The sequence below is a fragment of the Chelonoidis abingdonii genome, chromosome 4, assembly GCF_003597395.2.
Source record: "Chelonoidis abingdonii isolate Lonesome George chromosome 4, CheloAbing_2.0, whole genome shotgun sequence".
Taxonomy (NCBI): Eukaryota; Metazoa; Chordata; order Testudines; family Testudinidae; genus Chelonoidis; species Chelonoidis abingdonii.
In genome coordinates this window covers 133,372,546-133,386,144 of record NC_133772.1, presented here as the reverse complement: position 1 = coordinate 133,386,144, position 13,599 = coordinate 133,372,546, and the positions used below count along the sequence as shown (strand labels likewise).

Here is a 13,599-nt window from a genome sequence, read left to right as displayed (position 1 = left end):
GTGCAAGTTTTAGCATGCAAGTATTCCTATCGACTTTCAGTGAGGCTCCATAGCGGGACAGAAGTCTGTTTGCCTCTGTGTAACCCCGGGAGTGTGTGTTACAGGTCCTCAAATCTGCTGATCCACAGAGGATGTGAGTACAGCTGCGTGACATTTTTTTTCCAGTGACTAATACATTTAATGAAAAATGCAGTTTTGTGGCAACCCCCAAACTCTTTGCAAATTCAGATCAAACTCAGCAAATAGTTTCAACAGAAGCAACATTTGGGAATGACCGTTTGCTTAGAAACAGAAAAACTGAAACATCCAGTTCTGACATGAAATGAACCTAATCTTTTTTCCCCCCATGATCTTTTGGTTCCACAACCAAGCCAAAAATCACTTATCTGCTCAGCTCCAGTTAGGAATCTTTAGCTCTGGAAGTCCCCAAATCATTTCCTGATGTGTCAGCCAAAATGGCAGCTGTCACATATCCACATCTCACTGCAGAATTGGAGTTTGTGGGTAAAGTTCTCAAAGTGCTTAAGTCCTATTTTCAAAAGTGACTCAGGCACTTAGGAGAGCAAGTCCCTATGATTTGGGCTCCCAAATCACCTCTGAAAATAGAACTTAAGCGCTTTTGAAAAATTTTTCCTATGTGACTAAGGCATCTAAGTCACTTTCTCTCGTTAATGAGGATTTTTCAAAACGCACTGGGGGAAAAAAATTACCAAAAAAAAAAAAATCATAAAACCTACTAGGGGACACAGGAAAGCGTAGTAGCTGAAATTTCTTCTATCTCCCTTTGAAACTAGGTTTCAAGTTGGTTTAAATGTAAACAATTATTAGCATCTTGAGAATCTAGGACTCCATTTCAACACAGTCTTCCATGGGCCAAATTGTGCTCTCAGACCTGAACACAAATCCATGGACATTAGTGGGAGTGGCACATTTATATCGGTGAGCTTAATCTGGCCCCAGGATATTAGACAACTGGCTAGCTGTTTAAAAACTGGTTTCTGTAATTAATTTACTTTGTGTGCCTGCCAAAACTCTCATTACTATATATAAATAAATACCAGTGCATGTGCAGAATGTAAATTATTATTCATTGTATTTTTCCTCACACAGCTTCCTTAGTGTATCTGCATGACATTCCTTCAGTACTGTGGTTAGAAACATTGTCTAAACTTATTAAAAGATGCAAACAAAGAGAATGGGAGAAGGATACAGGCAACTTCTACTGTAGACACAGAGTTCTAACAGTACTTTGTACTTACACAGCATCTTCCTTGCCAGGATGGCTCAGCCTGTTGCAGAAATACTTAGCTCTGGGAAGCAGCTATTATCCCTGTTTTACCGATGAGGAAAGGGAAGCACTGAAATTAAGGGGCAGATTTTCAAAAGAGCTCAACTCCCCATTGGTCAATTACATGAAGAGGCCAGAGTTTCAAAAGAGCTGAGCTCTTGATTGAGAATCCCAGAGGAGCTGCTGGGTGATGAGTATTTCTTAACATCTGACCATAAAATGTGTGCCCATTTCTCCATGGGCACGATGGAAACAGAACCAGATGTGACTTTCAGTCATATGCTTTAATAACAGCCCTCTCTGCAACAGCACCAAGGAGAAGCCCTCTATACAAATGTTAAGAAGATAGTTCACTCTGGAGTTGAAAACATCATCCAATTAACCGTCCTCATAGCCATTGCAGGGGAAGAGATCACTTCTTAGGTATATGGTGAGATTCCACAAGGTAGGAGATGTTCTAGGGTGAGGTGGGCTCTCCAAGTAAAGTGATTCCAGGATGGGAATTACCTTTGCACCTTCAAAAGGGGGCTAAAACATCAGGGGGGAGGTTCAAAGTGTTGCTGTATGTCCAGCAGTATACAGCAATACTGTAACTGCCCATTGTGGTTAAAAACTGGCAGAATCCAGGCACCAGATGTCTTTCCAATGTTATTGGGCTGGGATGTGTCAGGGCAGGACCAGTCTGGATTTTTGCAGTGAAGTAGGAGGAACTGTTTTCTCCCTAGAATGATTTGGGAGTCGGGACCCAAACTGCTAAAATCCATCTGGAGCCCCATGTTGGATCCCTGTTTATACAGCACTTTTCACTGGAATTTTTGGTGCTGGAGGAGCAGCTCCAGGTGTACTCCGGGACATGGAATTTAGGCGGTGAATACCAAAAACAGGATGGATCTAGGAAGACAGAACTGGGTTTGTGTGGTGCTGCTGCAGTGGGATCCTGGGGGTTGATGATTTTTCAGTGCCCAGGAGTTTAAGCTATAAAATTTGGGAGCTTGGGGCCAAAATCTGACAGGATCCACCAGGGGCCCGATCCAGGTTTCATGCTGCCGGGGCTGGGGTTTTGTGATGTAGTGGGAGCAGTTAGGTCCGGTGTCTATTTCAAGGGCACAAAAACTGGCAGGTCCCAGAGAGATCCAGGGTTTAGCGTTTGCCTGCAGTGAATTCCCTACTCCCGTCACAAGCCCTTCAGCAGGGACAGGCTCGAGGGGGGAGCAGGAGAGTGGGGCACGGGGAGAGAAGGCACCGACCCCACTAGCGGGGGGACAGGTCAGCTGGAAAGCACAAGGAGCGCTGGGGTGACTTACTCTGTCCGGCCGTCCCAGACTGGCTTGCGTGGCTCTGGCGCTCGCTCCTGCCGCAGGTGATGATTCAGCTCCGCTGCTGCTGGAGGAGCTCGGTGCGGCGGCTATATAGCGAGCAGCCTATGGGGGCGGAGGGAGGACCGGGCCCCGGGGAACTCCGCCCGCGGTTGGGCCCGACAGGGGGCTGCGGGAAGGGGGAGCCCGGAATTCCCCCGCGCCGCGGCGGGGAGCGGGGGCTAGTGGGGCAGAGGCCAGGAGGTGGGGCTACAGCACAGCTGCTGCCCCCATGGCAGGAGCAGGGCTGGGCTCCGACGGCTGCCCGAAGCGCTCATCCTCAATGGCAGGCACCCGCGCGTAATACCCAGGGGGGAACCTGGCAAAACTGATTGGGCAATAGTCCCCCTGACGCCACAGCCGCGGATTGTCCAAAGCGGAATTCTGATTGACCGGCTGGGAAACTGATTGTGATGCCATCGGCACCAGGCTGTCATGGCTCGGTGTAAATTCCCACTCAAGACACAGTCGAAGATGGCCCGCGCCCATGTTGGCAGGCTCCTTCATCCCTGCCTTGCTAGGTACCAGCTAGGAGCATGTCCTTGATCTGCTATATCCCTTCGGAAAGAGTCCATCTCCTCCCAGCATTGGCCTCCCTTTCTCCATGGCTCCCTCCCCAAGTACTTACACAGTAACTTAAAAGAAAAGAACCTGCTCCCCCCGCAAAAGGAAATTCATGGTCCACCCCGCAGGCTGGTCTCATGCCCTTCTGTGCTTTCTCTTGGGAAATGCTGATTCTGCTCAATCACCAGGGTTCACAGTTGCTGGGTAAGTGGTTCCTGGTGCCCCCAGCTGCCTGCCATTGCCACCAAGGTAGCCAGTGGAAAATTTTCAAAACATTCAATGGCATTTTTTGTTCATCCTGTTCCATGTAAAATATCACATTAAAGGTTTCAGGAATAAGAAATGTTCCCTGGGATAAAAATCCCAGTGCTGCACCAGTCTAAAACTAACCCATCTATGTAGGAAACAATGATTTGGGGTCATCCCCAGCTCCCGTGTAAATGACTCTCCACTGTCTCAGTCTCAGGATTCTGCATTGTTGGGATAAATAAGCTTCAATAAGTGGCCCCAGATTTGTACAGAAGAACATAAGAATGAGTCAGACCAATGATCCATCTAGCCCACTACCCTGTCACCCAACAGCGGCCAATGCCAGATGCTTCAGAGGAAATGAACATAACTGGGCCATTATCAAGAGATCCATCCCCTATTGTCTAGTTCCAGTTTCTGGCAATCGGAAGCTAGGGATACCCAGAGCATGGGGTTGCATCCCTGACCATCTTAGCTAATAGTCATTCATGGACTATCCTCCAGATACAGGTGGGCACGTACCTTGTGTGGAATGTAGGTTACTTTAGGACTCAAGGAGTTACAGCTGAGAGGTGGCTGAAGATATATTAAGCCTCATAGGAGCAACAAGCACGGAAAGGCAGATGGGTGCTCAAGGGGATTAATAACATACATTTGTTGCTTTTCTAAGCACCAACCCAATTGGGGACTTCTTGAAGTAGGAAAGACCTGGAGCCCCAATGCTCTGTCCTTTGGCTTTGCTTGATCCTCTGGCTCTGCCAGATGGGGTCTCCTGCTGTTTCACATCTCTGTCTGTCCTGTTCTACATGCAAGCAGCAAGGCATGGAGGGATGGGAAATGGGCTATGATAGTTATTGTTGCCAGTTTCGTGCCCGTTCCCTCCAACCCACTTTGCTCAGAGGAAACTGTGAGGGGATGGGAGGCAGGCAGCACTGCTTTTGGTCTGAGTACCATGGCAGGCCACCAGAAAGGGTTAATGTGCTGTGCCATGCATAGTATCTCAGTTCAAGTCAGATTTGTTATTCATATAGCACTGGAGATGCATCTGGAGCTTTGCAGAATGTGTAAGATGATGATAGTGTCCCTGCCCCCAAAAGCTTAGTCCAACTCTCATACAGAGTCCAGGCAGTTCTGACATGTGGGCACACCTGGTGAGAAAACAGCCCAGGAGGGTTTGTGGAAGAAGTGAAGAAAAGCCTGAGTGTTTTTTCCTCCTTCTACTATCTGTCTCCCATTCACTGTTCTCCGCCCAGCTGCTCCACTCATTTGAATGTCATTAGGCAACTGCACCTGTATGCAATTTTGGGTATGTCTACACTGCAATAAAAAACCCACGGCACACCTGTTGGCTGATTTAGATCAGCTGACTTGGGCTCAAGGGCTTGGGCTGTGGGACCATCAGGGCCGGCGCTACCATTTAGGTGACCTAGGCAATGGCCTAGGGCGCCAGAATTTTGGGGGGCGCTATTTTACCGGGGTGGGGTGGCACGCGGGTCTGGGGGACCTACCGCAGTCATTTCGGCGGACGGTCCGCTGGTCTAAAGGCTCCGGCGGACCTACCGCAGTCATGCCTCCGGTGGAGCTGCCGCAGTCATTTCGGCGGATGGTGCGCTGGTCTAAAGGCTCCGGCGGACCTACCGCAGTCATGCCTGCGGCAGGTCCACTGGAACGTTTAGACCAGCGGACTGTCTGCCGAAATGACTGTGGCAGCTCCACCGGGGCCTTTCCAGCAGCGGACCGCCCACCAAAATGACTGCGGTAGGTCCCCCAGACCCGCGTGCCACCCGCGAAATGGCCGTCCTCCTAGGGCGTCAGATACCCTGGCGCCGCTCCTGGGGACCATGCAAGATATTTTGGCCCAGGCTGGAGCCTAGATCAGGGTTCGGCAACCTTTGGCATGCAGCCCATCAGGGAAATCCTCTAGCGGGCCGGGACGGTTTGTTTACCTGCTGCATCCGTAGGTTTGGTCGATCGCAGCTCCCACTGGCTGCAGTTCACCGTTCCTGGCCAATGGGGGCTGTGGGAAGGGGCAACCAGCACATCCCTCGGCCCGTGCCGCTTCCTGCAGCCCCAGTTGGCCTGGAACGGCGAACCGTGGCCAATGGGAGCTGCGATCGGCTGAACCTGCAGACACTGCAGGTAAACAAACCATCCCAGCCCACGAGGGGCTTTCCCTGATGGCCTGTGAACCAAAGGTTGCTGAACCCTGGTCTAGACCCACCCGGCTTGCAAGGTCTCAGAGCCTGGGCTCTGAGCCTGAACGTCTACATTGCAATTTATAGCTTTGCAGGCTGAGTTCAACAAGCCGATGTCAGCTGACCCGGGCCAGCCGTGGGTGTTACAGTGCAGACACTAAGGCTACAGTTTTGAAAGTTAAATTGCAGAGAGGCCGCTGCTTACAACTGATGAACTTGGATGTGGAGTGAGCACTCAAATATGCCATTTCTTCCAGTTTGCCACCTGCCACTCTCCAGTGCCAAGTGCCTACCTCCTGGATAATGCTTTCCAAGCAGCATGCAGGGGCATACGTACAAGATTAGAGGTGGATCTCCACGTGGGTCTAGTGCAGATAATGGGGTTGAAAGCGCTGGCTCAAGAATGTGAAGCAGCCTATCGACTCATTCCAGACCCAAACTTGTGTTGAATCTTTTTTTAAAGCTTTGTTGTATTCAGAAAGAGTTCTCATCTCCTCCACCAGCATCACAATATAAGGAGACGGGACAGCTACTGCCACAGTTTTTCTGTTCCGAGTCAAGAGCAAAGGTTCTAGATCAGAGGTTCTCAAACTGGGGGTCAGGACCCCTCAGGGGGTGGCAAGGTTATTACATGAGGGGGAGGTCACGAGCTGCCAGCCTCCACCCCAAACCCTGCTTTGCCTCCAGCATTTATAATGGTGTTAAATATATAAAAAAGTGTTTTTAATGTATAAGGGAGGGGGCCCATGCTCAGAGGCTTGCTTGTGAAAGGGGTCACCAGTACAAAAGTTTGAGAACTAATGTTCTAGATGCTAATATGACAGGTGCTGCAGAAGAACTGAAGAGAGGGAGAGTCTGCTCCTCAGTTGGTGTAAATAGACATAGGCGTACATGCAGTGGTACCCTCCCTTGTTTCATGAGCAAATGAATGAAAGGATCTAACTTATCTTAGTTTATGGGATCTGTCTGTTAGTCTGATCCTCAGCTGGTGTAAAATCAATGTAGTTCAATTGATTTCAACAGAGTGGCACCTATTTGCACCAGCTGAGGATTTATCTGAGAGAGAGTTTCTGGAAATCTGAAAGAGAACTTCTTCCAATGAGATTTCCTGCCTCATTTTGTGAGCTCAAGAGGGTTCAGAGGATAAACCATTTTATAAGATTTGGATAAGCATTTTGGATCCTTCCCAAATCTGAACAGCAAACTTTAAGGTTCACTGATCACTTCTGCATACCGAGAGCCAGTCCTGATGTCTACATTCTAATGGCCAAGATCATACAAGTGTGATATGTCCTGTAATGAATGCATTTTGTGCAACAGAATGAATAATCACTTCCCCTTCAAAAAGAAGGGAAATGCAAGATAACTTTGCTGTATGTATAAGCAACCATCTTTTTTATACCATTGTGGTGTAGGCAGGAAACTGATACAATTACTGTGTGATATGATCAGGTTTGTTATGAAGTTCCTCTTGTGACATTCCAAAGTCAACAAATTAATTATAGACGAATAAGTGCTTTCTTATCTGAATACACTTGTTCATTGAGATGAGTCTGAGATTTCTGGTTAAGCACGTTTAATTAGCTGGATTACTAGTGATCGGTAATTTTATTTCCCCACTGGGGTTTTCCAAGAGCTGAGCTAATTTAAATCCTGTATGAATCCAGCTGCCCATGAACAAATTCTAGGATGCCAATACATGTACAATCAGGTTGTTTTTTGATTACAGACTAAAACCACGTACTAACACATAGCTAGCCATGGTCCCTGTTTCAGATATCTTAGAATCTGATTTGGAAACACACTCACTTTCTGAGTCTTAAATAACTGGAGGAGTTTAACTGCGTAAAAACAACATAAGTGCAGCCCTGTAGCTGAGTCTATGGAATAGTTCCCAAAGCAGGTTGAATTGGAAAAACTACTGTATACTAAATCAGCTTTTCCATAGAGGGTATAGGGAGCTGAGTTAATGCAGTAGCCTTTTTCTTTGGATACAGGGATTGATCTTATCATATGTCACAAACAGAAAAAAGTCTGGAATCAATTTAGCCCACACAGGAATTTGCCCATGTGACCAAACAATCAAACAGTTGCTCTATTCTGCTCAGAAGAGGTAACTAAGTCACTTAGTGAGTTCACAGAAACTTAGCAAGACACCCATTTCCTTACAAGATTTTGAATGTCAGCTCACATCCACCATAATCTCTTCACTGCCGAAAGGACAGCCATACAGTCCCTGAAATCTAGCTACCAGATAGAGATTAAAGCAGCAGACAAAGGGGGCACCATTGTAGTCCTCAACTGTGATGACTCCGTTAACAAAGCTAACCACCAACTCTCTGACGCCAACAACTATCAAGAACTCAAAGAAGACCCTGCACCACACTTTACCCAGGAATTTAAGGATATCATCAATTCCTTCTCCTAACAACTCCAAGATAAATTCTACAAACTTCATAAACCCATCCTAGGGACCTTCTACACTCTTCCCAAGATACACAAACAAGGGAACCCAGGCGGAACCATCATATCTGGCCGTGGCACTGAAGGAATATCGGGACTCATAGAAACCACCCTCAAACCACTCACCACAGAAAGGGCCAGCTTCCTCCAGGATACAACCAACTTCCTCCACAAACCCTGCAACATTAACAACCTCTCTCAGAACACCGTTCTTGTCACCATGGATGTCACCTCCTTATACACCAACATCCATCACACTGATGGCATCACTGCCTGCCTCAAATACTTACAAGACAATGGACAACCCTCAGATATTCACCCCAAACACATCACCAAACTCATCCAGTTTATCCTCCCCATAACAATTTTACATTCAACAACAAACACTTTGTCCAAACCATGGGAACAGCCCTGTGTACTAGGATGGTTCTCCAATATGCCATCCTCTGCACGGGCCATTGTGAAGGGCTCCTGTGGGCCTGTTCCATGGACTCCTCTGGGCCTGTTCCATGTAACGAGATGCACCTGCAAGGTTTGTTCAGCCTGAAGAGACAGGAGCTTAAAAGAGGGAAACTTACCACAGGAAGGGATGATGAACAAGAAGAAGGCTGCTCCACCCAGAGACTGCTGGTAACAGAGATAGTCCAGCCAAGGAGGAGACAGCTGCGAGACACACTGTTCCTGAAGCTGCCCTGACTGACAACAAAGCAGTATGTCCCAGGAAGAGGGGTAGAAGGTAAACCCTGTGAAGGGGCAATGGACTCTGAGAGACTGAGCCCATAGAGTTGAATCTCTAAGGGCTGCCTGAGAGACTGGTCCTCGTGCCAGCCAGATCCTCCCCTCTTGCAAGGGGAAGAGATGAGGAGGAGCTACCCTCTGCCTGTGGGTGGCTTCCCTGACAGAGCTCCTGCAAGCGCTGCCAACCAGGGCAGAAGAGAGGGTAAACAACGGACGGACTGGATATATGGGGTCCAGGGAGCCCCCCCACAGCTGCCTTGAAGAAGAATTTCTGAACAAATGCATCACAAAACCAATGATATACTGGAGATATATCAGTGATATTTTTGTTCTCTGGACAAATGACTTAAAATCCCTCATAGATTCCTACCACAACTTCAACAACCATCACCCATCCATTAAACCCTCTCTGGAACACTCCCCCATCAGCATCAACTTCCTGGACACCATCATCAGATTTAACAATGGAATTCTACAGCCAACCACATACCACAGCAGAGCTCAATTGTGTCCCCTTCCAAACACCTCTATTTCCCCCACCTCCCCAAAAAATCTGTTGATGGGAGTGTTTGAGCTGGATACATTGATGTGAGACACGTGGCCAATATCTAGTGTGCCCCGCATTGTTCATAGATGCTGAGCTGGTCATTGCTTCAGAGATCCTAAGAGAAAAGAATGGAATATATTGGCTAGGGTGGACTGGGCGCAGCCAAGAGCAACTGAATATGGAGGGCCCTGGTGAATTTATTGAGGTAGGTGTGCCAAGAGACTCTGTGGCCATATTTTTGTGTCTTTGGGCCAGAAATATAGGCATGTATGGGGTGTAGTGTTAGCTGAGGGTTTTTCAGTTTCAGTAAGTCTGATTGATGGAACCCAGACTGTGAGGGGAAACACCTGATCAGCTAGTAGTACCTGTGTGAAAAGGGGGTACCTTGTTCGAGAGGGAGAGGTAGTGCCTGCAGGATGAGGCTGGGAAGTTTGAGCCAAAAGGAAGCGGCAGTGTCAAGTGTCTGAAAGAAAGCAGCTGGTAGCTCAAAGGGATCTTTGTGAGATGGGTGAATGAGGGAATGTGATCTCTTGCTTTAAGAGGAGGGGGTGATGGAACCAGTTATTGAAACTGCTTTGCATTTTATTTAAAATGAGTCAGAGCACAAAGGTAGCAGTATTCTTCGGCAATGTAGTACCTAAATATTGACCTGCAATCAGGGTTTCTTTCCCTCTAACCCAGCGGTGCTCAAACTTTTTCAGTCAGCCCCCATCCCCAGTAATGGAATGTGCCTGTGCCCCGCCTCCCATTACTGCACAAGAAGCTTATGTCAACCTAATTATGTCAGTGTCTACACTACAGCCTTGCTCCTGCCGGTGTAAGAGCTACTTCACTGACATAATAACTCCACCTCCACGAGAGGCATAGGGCTTATGTTGGTGTAGTTAGGGCAACACAGTGTCCCAGTAGATACTGTGCTACTTATATCTGTTGGCTGTCTTTCTTGTTGTTCTGCTGGAGAAATTGACAAGAAAGCTGGCTTCTGGCTCCCCAGCTGGGCTGCTGCCCGGTCTCCACTCCAAGCCAGCCTGCTACCCAGGCTCCCAACTCAGGCTGCTGCCTGGACTTCCCGCTTCCTGAGAGGAGCCCCCTGGGGTGCTGGCTCCCCACTCCCAGCAGGGATGCCACCCAGGGCCTTGGCTCTCCACTACCCGCTGGGAGCATGGCAGCTGACTGGGCTCTGGGCACAGATTTCCCCACCAAGAGCCCAACTGCCCCCTGGGGCTCTCTGCTCCCTGTTCCCACCAGGAATGAGACAGCTGCACCGGGCTTCTCTGCTTCCTGCTCCCTGCCATGAACAGGACAGTTGACCAGACACTGTGTGCAGATCTCCCTACCAGGAGCCCAGCTACCTCCCTGGGCTCTGGGCTCCCTGCTCCCCACTAGGAGCATGGCTGAGCCCACCGGGTAGCTTTTCACCCTGAGTCCAGTCAGCTGCCATGCTCCCATCAGGAAGCAAGCAGCTGAGAGCCGGGGGGGGAGGGGTGGACAGGGGGGGAAGCCAGGCTCCCAGTGGGGAGATCTATGCCTGGTGTCCAGCTGGCTGCCCCGTTCCCAGAGGGGAGCCAAGAAGCCCAGCGTGGCTGCCCTGCTCTCAGAGGGGAGCCAAGGGTGGGGGGCATCCCAGCTCCAGGTGAGGAGCCGTGCACGGAGCTGAGAGCTCTGGAGAGCCATGGAGCACTGCCGCTTTTAAGTCGATGGAAGCACTCCTGGGGAGGACGCACACTACCAACAGAAGGGAGGACAGCATGGACATGAACTACCACAGTCATTGCAGCAGTGCCTGTAAGTCGACCTGACATAGATCAAGTTAAGTTCATAGTGTAGACATGCTGTAAGAGTGCCTTGTGAGCACTAGCTGCCAAACTTTAGGTTTGGGTTAGAGGACTAACCTGAGCCAGGGTGGTGGCTTGATGCTTCCAAGATCTCGAGCAGTTCTTTTGAGATCTTGGCTTAAAATGCTATAAATCTCTTACAATCAGCTGTTCTAGATATTTGTGCCATCTTGAGCCACATTCGTACTAAACTCTCAATGTAGGGCCCATCTGGTTTTGACCTAACCCAAAATCAAAACCAAAATGTGGGTTTGGGACCAGGAATTCAAATCTGACAGCAGCACTCTGAAATGTAGGTTGGAGGAGGGGTTCATTTTTGTGACTGGTCTGACATCCTCACCCAGATACTTGTTGGAGGAAGGTCCATATTTGAGGTTTCAGTTTGGGCCCAGCTGTCACTGGTATGTTTTAAATGTACAGGGGCTAGTAATGTTGGCAGTATGGTCTAGCAGCTAGGGCACTGCCCAGCAGTTAGGGGACTTGTGTGCTAGTCCTGGGTCTGCCATTGAACTGCTTTATGACCTTGGGCAAATCACTTAGCACTTTCTGCCTTGGTTTCCCCATCTATACAATGGGGACTGTGATACTTTACTTTTATCAAGTGCTATGTGAGGTCTAAGTAGTATTATTGTTAAATATATTTAATGGTGAATATTAATGAATAATGTCTGAGAACAATGATTCTATGGTGACCCTTTGTGCAAAAATAGATAGAGATATTCTTGTTTATTTCTATGATTCTTGTGGCTATTGTTGTGGCAGAGTCAATGGAGACAGTTGTGTGAATGGTGTTAGTCAGGACAGGAAATATTCTCACTTCCCCGTCTTTGCCTGAAACATCTTTTGATAGGAACTGATTTGGCTTAAGAAATCTGTGCCTGGAGATTTGCCAAGAGAAAGATTAGTTTTCTCCTCTTTGCTGGTGCTAACAGGCTTTCAGAGAGCGGAAATGGGGTTATTCAAGCTGCGGCACACCTAAATTAAAATGCAAATGTGTTCCAGCATTTTCTATTCTCAGTGCTGCCTTTTCAATAGGGAGGGAGCATTGATTAGTGGTTAGAGCAGAAGACAGTCAGGAGAGTTGAATTCTATCTTTGGCTCTTCCACCGGCTGTGTGATCTTGAGCAATCTACTTAACATCTGTGCTTCATTTTCCCTATCTGTACTGGGATGTTGGCGGCAATAATTACCTATATCAAAGGAAGGGTATGAGGCATAATTATGCGTGTTAAGTACTTTGAGATTCTGGAATAGAAAGCTATATGAAAACACCACACTACAGTTGTCTTATGACCCCACCTTCATGCCTTTAATGCTCCTTATTTATATAAACTTGCCCTTGTTAACAACTTCTGAAGGCACACATCTGTTGTGGTATTAACTCAAACATGCAGCAGTTAACCCTCTACAACACCAAATGAGGTGGGGATATGCAAGCTGTATATTTTCTTCAAATACTTAAGCTACTGGTGCTATCCAGAGAAAAGAGAATCCTAGATTTCCAAATGTTGCTCAGCAAAATTGCTTGTTACTCACCATTGCTCAGTATTTCAGATGTATCCTTCCTCTTTCGACTCCAGGTACCTCCTGGTTGGTGCTCTAACGTGAGTGCTTCGACTCAGGTGCTCATGCACTGAGCAATCCAACACCTTCTGAAACAGTTTCCAAGCATGGATATTTAAAATGGCTTCTGGCAGCTTGCAAGTCAAGTCATTTTCAACAGCCTTTTGAAAAAACAAGTTTACTCTGCTACACACTGGCTACCAGCAGGCAGCACCGCTGTTACCTGAAACCCTTTGACATCCGTTCATGAAAACAGTTTTGGAATGGTCAATTTCTCGGTGGAAATGGGGCCATTTTTATAGCTAACCTCCCCTATGTAGGTAGAAATGTTTATGTCCTTAAAAATCTGTATATATGGGGATTTCTTTCAGATTCCTTTAGTTCAGATTTGTCTTTGACTTCCCTGAAACGGTCACTTAAATGCAGGCTGTTATGTAAGTGTCATAGTGTAGCTTCTATATTGTAGATAAGGAACCTAATTTTAGATCAGAAGGAATGAAGTGCTGATTCAGAAGGTAATCTGACCTTACCAAATCCTGTCTGGGCTACAGCTTGCAATAGGGGAGTCCTGTCTGATGGTAGCAGGTTCCTGGCATACCGTATATGGGAGTATGCCCTGTCACGTGTGATCCCAAAATCTTTTGTAAAGGGGCAGGGGGGAAGGGAGGGTTTCTAAAAGTAGCAAGAGATGCTGGGCAAAGATGTTCTTAGTGATGGAAGGAAGGCTCAAGGGAGCCTCACAAGGACCACATACTATGTCAAACATTATAAACTATCCATCGTGAGCTCTGAGTCAACAAAG

General features: G+C 47.8%; 1 protein-coding gene across 2 annotated transcripts in view; it reads right to left on the bottom strand.

Annotated features, from left to right (window-relative positions):
• Positions 1–12,947, bottom strand: part of TNFAIP2 (TNF alpha induced protein 2) — a 38,036-nt gene extending 25,089 nt beyond the window's left edge. Inside the window, exon 1 of one of the 2 annotated variants that reach the window (XM_032771618.2) lies at positions 12,771–12,947. The gene's annotated coding sequence lies outside the window, so the exon portion shown is untranslated. Of the gene's footprint in view, positions 1–2,592; positions 2,771–12,770 lie in introns of those variants that run through there. The other variant, XM_032771619.2, reaches the window with a different exon arrangement.
• Positions 12,948–13,599: the final 652 nt, after the last annotated feature.